Below are 14062 nucleotides of genomic sequence, written 5' to 3'. Positions count from 1 at the left end.
AAACCAGATGACTTGACAAGCTCAGAGTTAGACTGAGAATAGGTATTGATAATTGACAAATACTTCAGAGTCCCAAGCTAATATTGCCTCTTTTTTTTTTTTTAAAGCCATGGTCTTTTTTTTTAATTTTATTTATTTATTTGAGAGAATGAGAGAGAGAGAGAGAGAGAGAGAGCATGAGAGGGGGTTGGGTCAGAGGGAGATGCAGACTCCCTGCCGAGCAGGGAGCCCGATGTGGGACTCGATCCCGGGACTCCAGGATCATGACCTGAGCCAAAAGCAGTCGCTTAACCAACTGAGCCACCCAGGCGCCCACTAATATTGCCTCTTATGTCCATGTTCAACCACTCAGTATTTTGTCTTCTGCCAGGACAAAATAGCTTGGTTTGGAGGCATGCGTAACACACCTTCTGGTTGGTTTGAGGATCAGCATGGCCAAAGCTTATTCCAGTGACATGTTCTCATTTATTCAAGTTCCGACTGTCATTTTTTTCTGGCTGATACTCCTGCCCCACCCCAGCCACCACATATATATTAATACTTTTCCAAGTCTTGTTAGGTATCAGAGATCTCTTTGAACAGAGACTTTACATGTCTCTGATCTCCCTTTACTATTTAACTTTCGGAAGGCAACCTAATTCCCTTTACTTCCCAATTCTTGGAAGGTACCACATCACCTCTTGTCATTTCTGTGTTCTGCCTCTAGCCCTGCCTCAGTTGGAGTCCAGATTCTACATAAATGTTAACAAAGTCTGCCAGGGGTTTAGCTGGACTGATATGTAAATAGCAGTTATCTTCCTGGTGCTCAGCAAACCTCCATAAGTACTAATTCTCATTCACCTATTAATAGTAATGAAACTGACAGATTCTGTTTCCTGTAAGCAGTATAAAAAGTAAGCACATGAGAAATACATGAATCCCTAACATAGGTACAAAAAGGATGGATTTGGAAATCAGACATGGGGTTTGAAGCAGGCCTCACCTCTTACCAACTGTGTGAACTGTATCTTTGCATCTGATCCTGTTTTATCATACATAACATTTTATTTTTTTTAAACTTTTATTTATTCATTTGAAAGAGAGAGAGAGAATGAGAGGGAGTGAGCGGGAGAGAGCAAGAGAGCACGAGTGGGGGTGGGGGGCAGAGAGGCAGAGGGAGAGGGCAAAGCACTGAGCCCAATGCGGGGCTGGATCCCAGGACCCCGGGATCATGACCTGAGCCAAAGGCAGACGCTTAACGACTGAGCCACCCAGACACCCCTCATACATAATATTTTAATGATACTTGCCTTTTAGGATTGTTAAAATTTAAAGCAGTTCTGTACATTTAAGGCTTTATTAATATGGCTACCACATAGGTGTTTACTAATTCTGTATTTTTCAGCTGAGAACTATAGATTATTGATATTTAAAGATGGAAAAAGTAACTTCACATTGGCTAAGACTTTGTTAGCCTTAGAATAATCAGAGCAGCCTGAACACATATGCGGTGGTGCCTCATGTAGAGCATTCTCAGTGATGTTAGCCTTAAAAATAAAACTGGTATTTTACCAGCAAAATGGGTATATTCCAGAACAGCAGAGAATTGCCGTTTGGAACATGCAAGCTATAATAGCAAAACCATAGCAAGTCCAACAAAGGAGAGGAACATTATTTTATGGAGAAGAGGGTGGAAGTTGGGAGGGGTGGTTTTGAATGAAAATCCACTGGAGAAAAGCAAGAGTTCAGGGTGATAATGGTTTCTCATTGGCTGAGTTGCAGGGGTAGGCAATTCCTTGTAGGGGATGCAACGTGCATCTTTCCCGTTGGGTCGTGTAATTGACGATTCTTTCCTGTTGAGGAGTCTTCTGTTGGGATCTGTAATTGACAGTTCTTCCTATAATTGATGCTGAGGGGCAGTGCGCCCCGTTCTGTCCTCCCAACTCCATCGGAGTGAGGTTTCCCTGTATTCATTTTCACAGTAAGACTATAAATTTTCACCAGAGACCTTTGGATACCTAAACTGCAAAGATATGAGTTTCTGGAATAGCTGTAACTTATCCATTCAAAATGTATCTGAGAGTATATTCTTAGAACACACAAAAATTAATCCTCACTTAGGAGTTTCTTTTAACAGCCAATCTGCCAGAGCGCATAGAGTGTTAGAGAAAGACCTTATTAACATTCCCTGAACAATAGTCCTCTATTCTTTCAGGTCTTTAGAAAAAGAAAGGATTCGATGATCCCCCATGGTAGCATTTCATAACCATATGTTGTCTGTGTTTAGTAGTTAGCTGACAAGGCATCTTCGAGCTCAGCTGCACAAGTTGTGGCGATAAAGTCTGGATTTTTTCCCCCCTTGTATGAAGTGTACAACCACATTATAACTTACTATTAAAATATACCCTTCAGGCTAACTTAACATCTCATTTATGGAAACATGAACATACTCCCTCTGCCCCCCACTGGCCTCAACAGTGTTGACTTGCTACAGTTTGTAGAATACGTTTTTAATTTGCTCCTCCACTTGTCAGTAGCAGCCCACATTTTGTTTTTGTTGTTACATAAGCAGCAGCCCAGAATCTTTAAGGGCTGCATGTCAGGCTGTCTGAATCCTTGATACAGCATGCACTGGGAGAAAGGTCAGATTAATCTGTATTCCTTAATAAGATTGTCTATTTCCCTATGATATAGAATAGCTTTTGTCTCCTTGAAATGTGTATTTTGGTTAAGACCACTCCACTGTCAACTTACTTTCCACAAGCCTCTGCCTATTTCTCCTTTAAAATGGTGGTTAGCCAAGAGAACCACCAGACTGAGATAAATTGATTTCAATTTACATAGTGAAGACACCAGAAAAGAACAAGACTGTATTTTGGCCATAAGTTTCTGATACGATTGAAACTTTGTAAAGTGACCAAAGAGGATATATGCCTTCATAATTCTCATGTTCTTCTGGGAAGTATCAGTAGCATCTGGAGACCAAGGAGAAGTGGGGACTGTGTATTCCTTGTACCACGACTTGCTTTTGGACAGTGGGCTATAATGATAGTAGGTCTTACACGAGACTCTGTTCAACATACAAACTTCTGTTAGGAGGCAGCCCCAAACTATCATACAGCCTTTCTGTAAGCTCATGTCGGACCTTCTGTCCTCATGACTGCAGCAAGCGTTGGCAGCATGGAAGGTTAACTCTGTAGCAGGTTCAATGATATACAGATAATAGGACCAGGCGACTCTATAAGCAGATCAGAGTTGGGGTCCCTGGGTCACCAGGATTTCATATCCTAAGTGCTGCCTATAAGATGCTAGGAAGCTAGACGAACCATGAGAGATGATGGACTCTGAAAAACAAACTGAGGGTTCTAGAGGGGAGGGGGGTAGGGGGATGGGTTAGCCTGGTGATGGGTATTGAGGAGGGCACGTTCTGCATGGAGCACTGGGTGTTATGAACAAACAATGAATCATGGAACACTGCACCAAAAACTAATGATGTAATATATGGTGATTAACATAACAATAAAAAATTAAAAAAAAAAAAAAAAGATGCTAGGAAGCTGCTGACTTTCTATGCTGTGATCACATCTCATTTCACCGTCCCTTAAACTGATTAACAAACACTGTGGCACAAATTATAAGAAAGTCTTTTGTTGAACTGTTAAGTAGATATTTTTCTCTGTCTTGTAGGCAGGAAATGAAAACCCACAGTACCTATTTCATAGGTTTCTTAAGAGGAATACATTAGGAACATGTATGTGAATTGCTCAGCCTGGTGCCTTAAACATAGTACATGTTAGCTTTTTTTATTATCCACGTGATCAATTATTGGTTGTAGGATGAAAAATATTTTTAACAATTGCTATGAACATAGTACATAATATCATCATATGAGCAGATTCTGGTGTTAAGAGTTAGCTACAGGGGTGCCTGGGTGGCTCAGTCAGTCTGCCTTCAATTTGGGATCCTCGGGTCCTGGGACCACATCCGGCTCCTCACATCCGGCTCCTCACTCGAGGGGAGACTGCTTCTCCCTCTCCCTTTGCCTGTCACGCCCCCTGCTTGTATGCCCTCTCCCTCTGTGTCAAATAAATAAGTAAAATAAAAAAAAAAGAGTTAGCTACAGTGAAGGGGTTATTTATTTACGTGGTCAAGGATTTTCTCCTTCCTTCCATCCTTTCTTCCTCTTCCTTCCTTCCTCCCTTCCTCCCTCCCTTCCTTCCTTCCTCCCTTCCTCCCTTCCCTCCTCCCTTCCTCCCTCAGATGGCACATATTAATATTTATTACCTGCTCATTCCTCAGACATGCTAAATTTCAAATAGTTAATGGTTCTTATTCTTTACATAAAGAACTGAAAACAAATACGGATTTTCTCTTCCCTTCTTCCTTCCCTTCTTCCTTCCTTCCTTCCTTCCTTCCTTCCATCTCTCTCTCTCCCTCTCTCAGGTCCTTTAAATTAGAAAACTGTTTCTTCTGCAAGAGTACCTAATGAATCAACTAAGACAAAACACGTAAATCTTCATTTTACATACTCAGCTTCTTAGCTTCTTGGGATTAGCAGCTGCTTTGGGTACATCCCTTTGCTTGTGGGCACATACTCCCTGTGTCAGTCTGTTGCTTTCACACAGTAATACAGTTTTGGATTCCCCCAGGGGACTAAAGGAAACATTGTGCTTTAATCCCCTCTCTGACCCTGCCTCCTCAGGAGGACTTAATCATGATGTGAATAGGGAGTAAGTGTATGCGAATATCCCTCATTTGCAATGCATGTTGTGTCTGCCTCTTTAAATAAAGTAAAGGTTAATATGTTGATTTCCTATTTATAGGTAACTTAATGCTTCTAATTTTTCCTAATCATGGTGCAAGGTTTTTGCTCAGTACTACGATTTCTTAAATGATCTTTCTAAATTGTTATAATGATTTGATGAGTTTACTACTCTCTGAAGAGGTCCGATTGACAGGTTTAAAGAGACAAATCATACAGTACTTTTTTTGCCACATAATATCTAGTTATAGCAGTAGGTCCTTCCATTAAGCAAACTGTATTTCTCGTTGGTACATCTTTAGGCTTTTTTGAGCCCAGACATTTCTTTTTTGGCAATCCAGTTTTAAAGGTAGGGCTCATCTGACCTTCACATATATCAGAATAGATTCACACAATATTTAATCTGAAAGCTGAACTAATATTATCCATCAGAGGAAGTAGATACTAATTCATTACATCATTTCCATTTCTGACATTAGAAAAGAAAAACCAGCTTGACATTTTACTGTTTTTTCTTCCTCCTTTCCTTTTTTTTACATGAATTAAACTGTAGAAAAGCCTGTCTTCAGACAGTGTGAGACCTGGAACCATCTTGAGGAACTAACCAGTTACTAATCTTTGCCTCAGCAGACTGGGAACAGGCTACTTAATTGGTATCTTTATGTGTTTTGTTCAGTGTATTTGACACAGCCTTTCTTCTGGGTCACTTGGCGTTCCAAGGAGATGCAGTGTACCATCTGTAATGAGTTGCAGAATGACTTGTCTGCCCACCTTCTAGTCCTTTATTATTTTCGAGTCATTTTAGACAATATAAACTATGAAAAGACACAGTTTTTCCAAGTAGAAACAGGTCTGAAGGATCGTTCATTGATTCAACAGGTATCAGTTGAGTGGCTCTTCGTGGCAAGCACGGTGTGGGCACTCGAGGTATTAACCACCACTAACTACAGACACATAGAGGATGTCGATGGTGTGTGGAGCAGAGCTTTAAACATTTCTTAAAAAAAATTTTTTTTAAAGATTTTATTTATTTATTTGAGAGAGGTAATGAGATAGAGAGAGCATGAGAGGGGGGAGGGTCAGAGGGAGAAGCAGACTCCCTGCTGAGCAGGTAGCCCAATGCAGGACTCGATCCCAGAACTCCAGGATCATGACCTGAGCCGAAGGCAGTCGCCCAACCAACTGAGCCACCCAGGCGCCCGGGAGCTTTAAGCATTTTTACATAGATTAATCAAGTTTTCTTGGAACATCCACGTGGGACAGGGACTATTAATATTCCCATATTAGCAGAGAATAAATTGAAGCACAGAAAGCTTGTTACTTTTCCAGGGTGGAACTGAATCTGTCCCTACGCAGTGCATCTCCAGATTCTATCCTGTTAAACATGTCAAAAACTAACATTCAGCCCAGTAAATTTGAAGATCTAATTGGCTTTATTAAGCAATTCATGAATTCGGCAGCATCCTGTTTAGCCAGTAGAAAGGAGCTCCTAGGAGTTGTACAAAATGGGAGGGTTTTAGAAGAAGGAGGTTGCAACAAGGATGTTAGGAGCCAAAGAGAAGAAAGGATTGTTTCAGGCAAGGTAATGTCCCACAGGGGGAATGAACAGGGTATTGTCTCATCAGGCAGATTAAATCATCATCCTTTGGGGGCTCCAGAGGGAGAGAGTCCTTGTGGCAGACTACCTCATTGGTGGCTACCAGAGAATTCCTGACTGGTAAAATTCCATTTCTTGGGGAGACAGGGGGTTGAAACTGGGTATGAAGCCCAGTCTGGTGACATAGCCTAGCATAAGTGACTGCCTTTTGAGCCTGTGATTTTCTTTGTGACAAAATCAGTATATATGTAACCACTTGCGCAAAGGTGACTGATAACAAAGTCATTGCCTTCCTCCGGCCCATGGGATGTCCAGTTGTCCATTTTTGTTCGGAATAAGTCCCCAGTTCTGTGCTGTCGAGAGCATGCCCTGTGTACACGGGTTTTGGGCAAACTTAAGAATAATGGTGAATCATTCCACCCTCTGTGCATGAGATGGATGTTTATTGAGTACTTACTATGCACCAAATGCTATGCAAGACACTGGGAGCCAAAAAGAGGAATAATAAAAACCATTTTCCCAATTTCATACGCAGTTTAAGCTGTTCATTACATCATTTCCATCTTTTGTTTTCCCGCTGTTTTAAAGTACTTAAAATGGGTAATGTGGCTATATAAAGAGCACACCATAAATTATAAACCGCTATGCAAATATTAGGTTTTATTTTTATCATTGCTTGTTTTATTGAACAGCATCTTATGTGCCCTTCTCATAGGTAACTTTGGCCATTTGTTAATTCCATTTATATTCCATCCAAATGATTAAACTTGGTGTTTGTGGTTCCTGAGTAAAAGACACATAGTCAATTAAAATTTCAGGACTAATATTCAGTATGAGATGGCCGTGTTGCTAAATGAAAATGCATATTATATGATGAAGGGAAGCTGCAAATTTACTTGGATTTTCCTATCAAATTAGCAACTTGCTTGTTACAGAAAATGAATGCTAATTAGGTCTCTGTTCTGCAGAAGGCAGCCCATCCCTACCCCAGGACAGTGTTGGTAAAGCAATCTCAATTCTGCAAGGACTGTTCTTGCCCTCTTTTTGCTGGCACTGGCAGGAGAAAAGGACCAGGGAGGATCATTGTCGTGTGCCAGGAGCGGTGTTGAATGATACCCCTCATCACTGAACCTGAGATGGTCATGTTTCTCAAAGTAGAAGCCAACCTTGGAAAGACTGGGGGTTCCAGATGAGGTGGGTTGTTTCCTGCTGGTGAAAAACGGACACCTATAAAAACCAAGAGATGGGGCACTCTTGGATTCAGGGGTAAGGCAGGCAAGTAGAATCCAGTAGGGAAATGACAAAGCAGTCTTTATCAATGAATAAAGAATTTTGCGCTTTGGGGTCAATGGTTAAGCAACTGATTTTCAAAACAGATCTTTAAAAGCCACAACGTAGAGGCCGGGGGCTGGAGATGCAAAAACAAATTTCCTGGTGATTATTTTAAGAGGGACTTAATTTGATAATAATGCTTGCCACACACTTCTAGGTTGAAAATCCCAAGGCTACCAGTGAAAATGGAGGAGGATCATGTCCGGTTTTGTGACAGGTAGCTAGACACAGGTGCCAGGACAAGGAATACAGGCAGAAAAGTATGATTGAGGAAGCTCAGAGTGACATGGTGAGTGGGTGGGTGCAGAGGGAGGATTGGGCAGGTGTCTGTGCTGAGTGATCAAGGCATGGGGTATGTGAGTCAGCCGAAGGCTCCAAGAATGCATTAGAAGTGTAGCATCGGTACCAAAGAAGTCACAGTTCTGCTCTGCACTGGTCTGAACACACAGGAGGTAATGCATTCTGTTCTGGGGACCACGTTAAGAATATAATCAACTAGGGGCGCCTGGCTGGCTCAGTCATTAAAGCTTCTGCCTTCGGCTCAGGTTGTGATCCCAGAGTCCCAGGATTGAGTCCTGCATCGGGCTCCCTGCTCCGCGGGAAACCTTCTTCTCCCTCTCCCACTCCCCCTGCTTGTGTTCCCTCTCTCGCTGTGTCTCTCTCTGTCAAATAAGTAAATAAAATCTTTTAAAAAGTAAAAGAATATAATCAACTAGAACACGCACAAGGGGGAGTTTCCACCAGCATTAAGTGATTTGCAACTGAGAGACTATTCAAGGAAGGCCTGATGACCCTTTACACATCTGAGAGACTGGCTTTTATGTGGGAGAAGGGGAGATAGAAAAGGAAGAACATTTGTATATTGTCTCCTGTGTTCTAGGCCCCGTACTAGAGACTAAAATACCACAATTAATCTTCACCAAAAAAATCATGGTTGCTCAGTATGGAGTCGAGAAAATGAGGCCTGTAGAGGTTGGGTGTGATGCACAAGCTCACACCAGAAGTACTATGTGTTGCCATGATCCCAATTAGGATCTTTTGGCCTTCGATGCCCATCTTCCTTATTCTCCACTTTGTTCTGTTCTCAGGGGTTAGAAATGAGACCAATAGGCAGAAACTTTCACAGTGATTTAGATTAACATAATGAATCATTTTTACCAAATTCTCTTACTATTCAAGAGGTTTTTATATGAGAAAGGAGTTACTCAGGCCAAAGCAGGATATCTCCTCAACTGGGAATGTTTTAGGGACAGTTGTGGATGATGCCCTTTAATATCCCTTCCAACCCTGAAAGTGTATATTTCCTGATTTTATGAATAAACCCAGAATGAGCATCGATTGAGCATCCAAGTGTAGTTAGCATATTGGAAACAGGAGGGAGGCGGGCAGAGAAGGGACAGGTCAAGGCAGACAGTGAGAAACGAGAAGACATGTTTAAAAGGCAAGGCAGGGGGATGCCTGGGTGGCTCAGTTGGTTAAGCCACTGCCTTCGGCTCAGGTCATGATCCTGGAGTCCTGGGATCGAGTCCCACATCAGGCTCCCTGCTCAGCAGGGAGTCTGCTTCTCCCTCTGACACTCTTCCCTCTCGTGCTCTCTGTCTCTCATTCTCTCTCTCTCAAATAGATAAATAAAATCTTAAAAAAAAAAATAAAAGGCAAGGCAGGGAAGGCCCAGATGGTAGCCCACAGGAGATGAGAGAGCAAGGTCTCATGTGGAAAAGAAATAAGAAACAAGCCATCAGCAGGGTGCCTGGGTTGGCTCAGTTGGTTAAGCATCTGCCTTCGGCTCAGGTCATGATCCCAGGGTCCCAGGATCGAGCCTTGCATTAGGCTCCCTACTCATCAGGGAGCTTGCTTCTCCCTCTCCCTCTCCTGCTCCCCATGCTTGTGCTGTCTCTCCGACAAATAAATTAATAAAATCTTAGAAAAAATAAAGGAAACAAGCCACCAGCACCTGGAGAGCATTGACTCAGAGGTGAAGTTGTGCAGAGTCCACAATCGCCAGTGACAGGTGCTATACCAGCGTGGGTAGAGTGTGGGGTCCTGGATGATTGCAACTATACACACAGATTGACTTCCAGGAGTAGCATCATTTTGTTTTAAGGTTCAGCTGCAATAGAGTTGTAATGAACATTGCCCCCAACTGAATTGACTGGTGGTGGTGTGGGGGCATTTGTCTGAATTAGTGGAAGTGGTCAGATATGTACTTGTATGAAGGGCTGAGCACCAAAGGCACATTACCCAAGTAGATCTTTCTTGGCAGAAAGATGAACAGGAAGAATTGCCTGTTAAAATTAGTCGCCCACGGAGTTCTGAAACATATAGCCGAAATGATATTTTCTAAATCATGTTTCCCAAAGGATATTTCAGTGATGAGCATACAGCTCACTTACTTGAAACTGTGTAAATTGTAGCAGTTAATTTTCACATGGACTAAATGGCCTTTTCAAATGATTATAGCAATGCCCTTTGCTCCGGAATGCATTTTCTGCGTGTTTGTGTTGCAGGGGGCGTGTTTGCTGACCCATCTCCTGTCAGAGACCTGTGCACAACTGGTGTCCATTCATCCCAACCTCCCATGCTCTAAGAAAGAGTTCCCAACTTCTAGAAAATGCCACATAGTCCCTATTTGGCAGGAAGACCATTTTCCTTCTCCCAGAGTTCCGTGACTCCAAAGGGAGGATTGACAGGGCTCCTTGGCCAGAAGTCTGTCTGCTGCATTGACCGTCCAAATGTCTCCTTTGAGCAGATGCTTATCTCTTGTAGGGGGAACGTGGAAAGTTGGTTCCCAACCTGCTTAACTGACTACACCTGCTCTTTCTGAGCTTGGTTGTGGAACTATGACCACCTTCCGATCCGCAGTGATGGATTGATGGTGACAGGCTGCGTTAAAGTTCTGAGCTCCCAGCTGGTCAGTTCATTTCACAAGTACAGTGTTGCAAGAGCCATTTATCAGGAGTGTGAACCCAGAGATTTAGATGTTTGAGGGGACAGCTGTTGGACACACTGCTTAGAGAAATAACTCACAGAAGATTAGGGTAAGACAGCCTGTGATACAGGACGGTGGGTTCATTTGTTAATTTTTGGTCTATGTGATTGGGAAATTGTGGTAAGGAAAGGTCTCCATGGACGTTTCTTTCTTTCTTATGCCTGGAAAAACACCAGCAAAGATTTGGGGGACCCCAAGTCTCATTTGCTATAACCCTTATATAATGTCTGTGTATGTATTTGTAGAGAAATTAAAGCAGGATTCACTTTTTCGTGTGCACCTAACACTCCGCTAATGGTGAGTTGATAAAAATTCCTTTGAAAAGACACACATAGGACGCCTGGGTGACTCAGTCGGTTATGTGTCTGCCTTCAGCTCAGGTCATGATCTCAGGGTCCTGGGATCCAGTCCTGCATCGGGCTCCCTGCTGAGTGGGGAGTCTGCTGCTCTCTCTTCCTCTGCCCCTGCTCATGCGCACTGTCTCATGCATGTGCGTGTTCCCTCTCAAATAAATAAATAAATAAATAAAATCTTTAGAAAGGTTTAGAAAAGTCACACATAGCACTGGTTCAAATCCTTTTTAATCACAGACCATAGAATTCATGACAGTTGTGCTCTTCAAACAATGAGCACTTTCAGCCTCCCCAGGGAAGTAAAATTAAATCATTATTTGTGATGCTGTTTTTTGCTTGTTTGTTTATTTGTTTGTTTTAATTGTCTAAACATTAGTTTTGAGCAAGGCTTTTGACATTGATTTCCTGGCAAGAACATAGGCCCAGTTTATTTTCGTGAACTAATTGCTCCAGTCACAGCAGAAGCTCAAACTCTTTCTTTCTTCCCGCTATAATAATTAATGCACATTACACTCCCAAAATATGTCTGTGGGTCTCCCTTCTTGTAAACTTTTGTTGGTGTCGGGCCTCTGGATGCAACATACTGGGCCTTCTGATGCCACTCCCCCAAGTAGATAGGACTTGCATTTGAGAGAAAATTTCAGTACTCCAGCTGAGACGTCACATATAAACTTACTAAAGTCAGATTGGCCCGATGTGTGCACTCTTTTTCCAAGGCAGTCTGTATCAGGAGCTGCATTTACTCTTTGAAACCACAGGGGTATCCTTGGGCGTATTACCAGTATGAACTGTTCTTTCATGATCCATTTTGGAAATATTCTATTTTTGTTTCTTCCCCAGTCACACGCACATACTCATTACACTATTTGTCTTTCTCTGGTTTTTTTTTGTTGTTGTTTTTTTTTGTTTTTTGCATCTTTTTGCTCCACATCCCTGCTTTAAAACACACACACTCCTGCATGAGTTCATGATCTCAGTCTTATTCTCTGAGATACTGATGAGTGAGTGCATTGGCAGAGTTCCCTTACTTATAAAGTCCTCTTTTTCTCCAGTTTTTTTTTTTTTTTAATTTTGTGGAGGATAGCCTTTTGGTTTTGTTCTGTGTTTGGTCTTCTTCATCTTTGATGTGTATTATACCCACTACTCATCACTGGCATCTGTAAAGTAGATATGTTTTCTCTCTTGTACAGGAAATTGCGCTCAGAGAGGTTAAATTACTTGCTGGAAGTCAGAACCGAAATTCGATTTTGGAATTGTCTACCTTCAAATTCCATTTTTTCCCTCCTGCTGTAGTCCCCAGTGCCTCTACCCTTTTTCTGCGCATAAGAAGATTACGTATTTCTGATAAAAAATGAAACAGATAAGCATCTTCCAGCATATGCAAGTAGTGTAGGTAGGGAATATTCCCAATTTCCTGGTTCTTACTACGGGGGCATATCTGGAAAAAAAAGAAAAATTAGATGTCAATCCCAAAAGCAATAAATTAGATTGGAGTTCTAATGCGACCAGAGAGTAGATAAGCTCCCGAACCATCGTTATTAACTTCTGTTAAGAATGGCTAAGTCTCATTCATTATTTCAGTTGTGTTTTGTTATTTCCTTCTCCCTGACTCCTTTCCATACATTAGGCTACAGTCGGGTTTGCTATAAAGTTGAACCAGTAAAAACAAAATCCCCAGAACTAACAGTGATAAAAATAAAGAAGTCCGTATCTGGGACCCAGCCCAGTGTGCCTGAGGGGGCCTCACCCTAACTAGAATCAGTGGTGTCTCTGCCCTTTGCATTTGCCTCCAGGACTGTTCTGAACTTATCCCATTATTAATTCAGCATTTCTCTGCTGGTCTCTAGACTTGTATTTATAGCCCTTGAGCAGGTATGGGCAATGCTTTCTTCACCTTGTAATGACAATAGCTAACATTTAGTGCACCTTTAATAAATTCCAGGCACTGTGCTGAACACTTCAGCTGCATTATCTCATTTAATTGTTCACACTCACAAAGGAGGGGGTGATTATGGAATAACATTGGGAAATTTAGTAACTTGTCTGAGGTTTCACAGGTGCTAAGTGATTTGCCCAGTCACAGAGGTAGCAGGTGGGCGAGCCAGCTTCAAACTCTTCATTCTTCTGACTCCATGGCCTCAGTCCTTAGCACTAGATTTCCATTCTTTAACACAGTCTTTGTCACAGTCATTGCTCAGAAGGGCTTCTTGAATCAAGAGAGAGACTGAATTCTGTTGAAACAAACCACAGGCTTATAATTAGAAGATCAAGGTTTGAGTTGCATCTACACCACTTTTCACTTTGTGACCCCGATAATTCACATCCCTTTTCTGCACCCCCTTTTTCTTCAGCTTTAAAATGTGGTGGGAAGGGTTAAATGAGCTCTGAGGTCTCTTCCAAACTCTGACGAATACAGTGAGAAGTGGAGACTAGAAAAATCATTCAGAACCGCCAGCTGATGCACCAGTTAGTGGGCAAACAGCTATTGCTTTATTCCAGTTGGTCTTCACTTCAGCTGTAGTGGTATAATTCCATTTAGATCCAATCTAGATATGTTTTTGCAGGGCCTCTATCATTTTCCAGAATGTTTGAAAAACAAAATACATTTAGGCTTCTAACCCTGAGTTTGGAAATCTGAAATATACATAAGATGATATGAATGAAGCTGACTTTGATTACCATATAGTGGCATAGCTGGGGGCTGCAATAAAAAAACCTATAAAATTGAACTCGATATGAACCATGACAGGCCTCCTTAATGCATGGATGCTTTGGCTTTCAAGTGTATTCTTTCGCTGCATTATACAAAATGTGGATAAAGTGATAAGTGAGTTTAAAAATGATTGTATAAGTGAAGTGCACTGTCACACTGTAAAGCATTTTGCCCTAGGGAGACCAAAAATGTAAGGCAGCCTCATTTCCTTTCTTTTAAGTGCTTTCTGGGTTGCTTAGGGTTGCCATTGATGGGTTGGTTGGTTTGTTGTTTGCTAAGTTAATATTAGTCTTGAATTTTCTTTTCTTTCTTTTTTTTTTTTTTAGGAATTGTTATT

General features: G+C 41.8%; 1 protein-coding gene across 7 annotated transcripts in view; it reads left to right on the top strand.

The window, feature by feature from the left end:
- UNC5D (unc-5 netrin receptor D) overlaps positions 1–14062 on the top strand; it is a 524695-nt gene that overhangs the window by 65946 nt on the left and 444687 nt on the right. The window lies entirely within an intron of this gene.

Source organism: Zalophus californianus, chromosome 2 (genome assembly GCF_009762305.2).
Source record: "Zalophus californianus isolate mZalCal1 chromosome 2, mZalCal1.pri.v2, whole genome shotgun sequence".
Taxonomy (NCBI): Eukaryota; Metazoa; Chordata; class Mammalia; order Carnivora; family Otariidae; genus Zalophus; species Zalophus californianus.
Note: the sequence above shows the minus strand (reverse complement) of the source record. Positions and strands in the feature narration are given on the sequence as shown.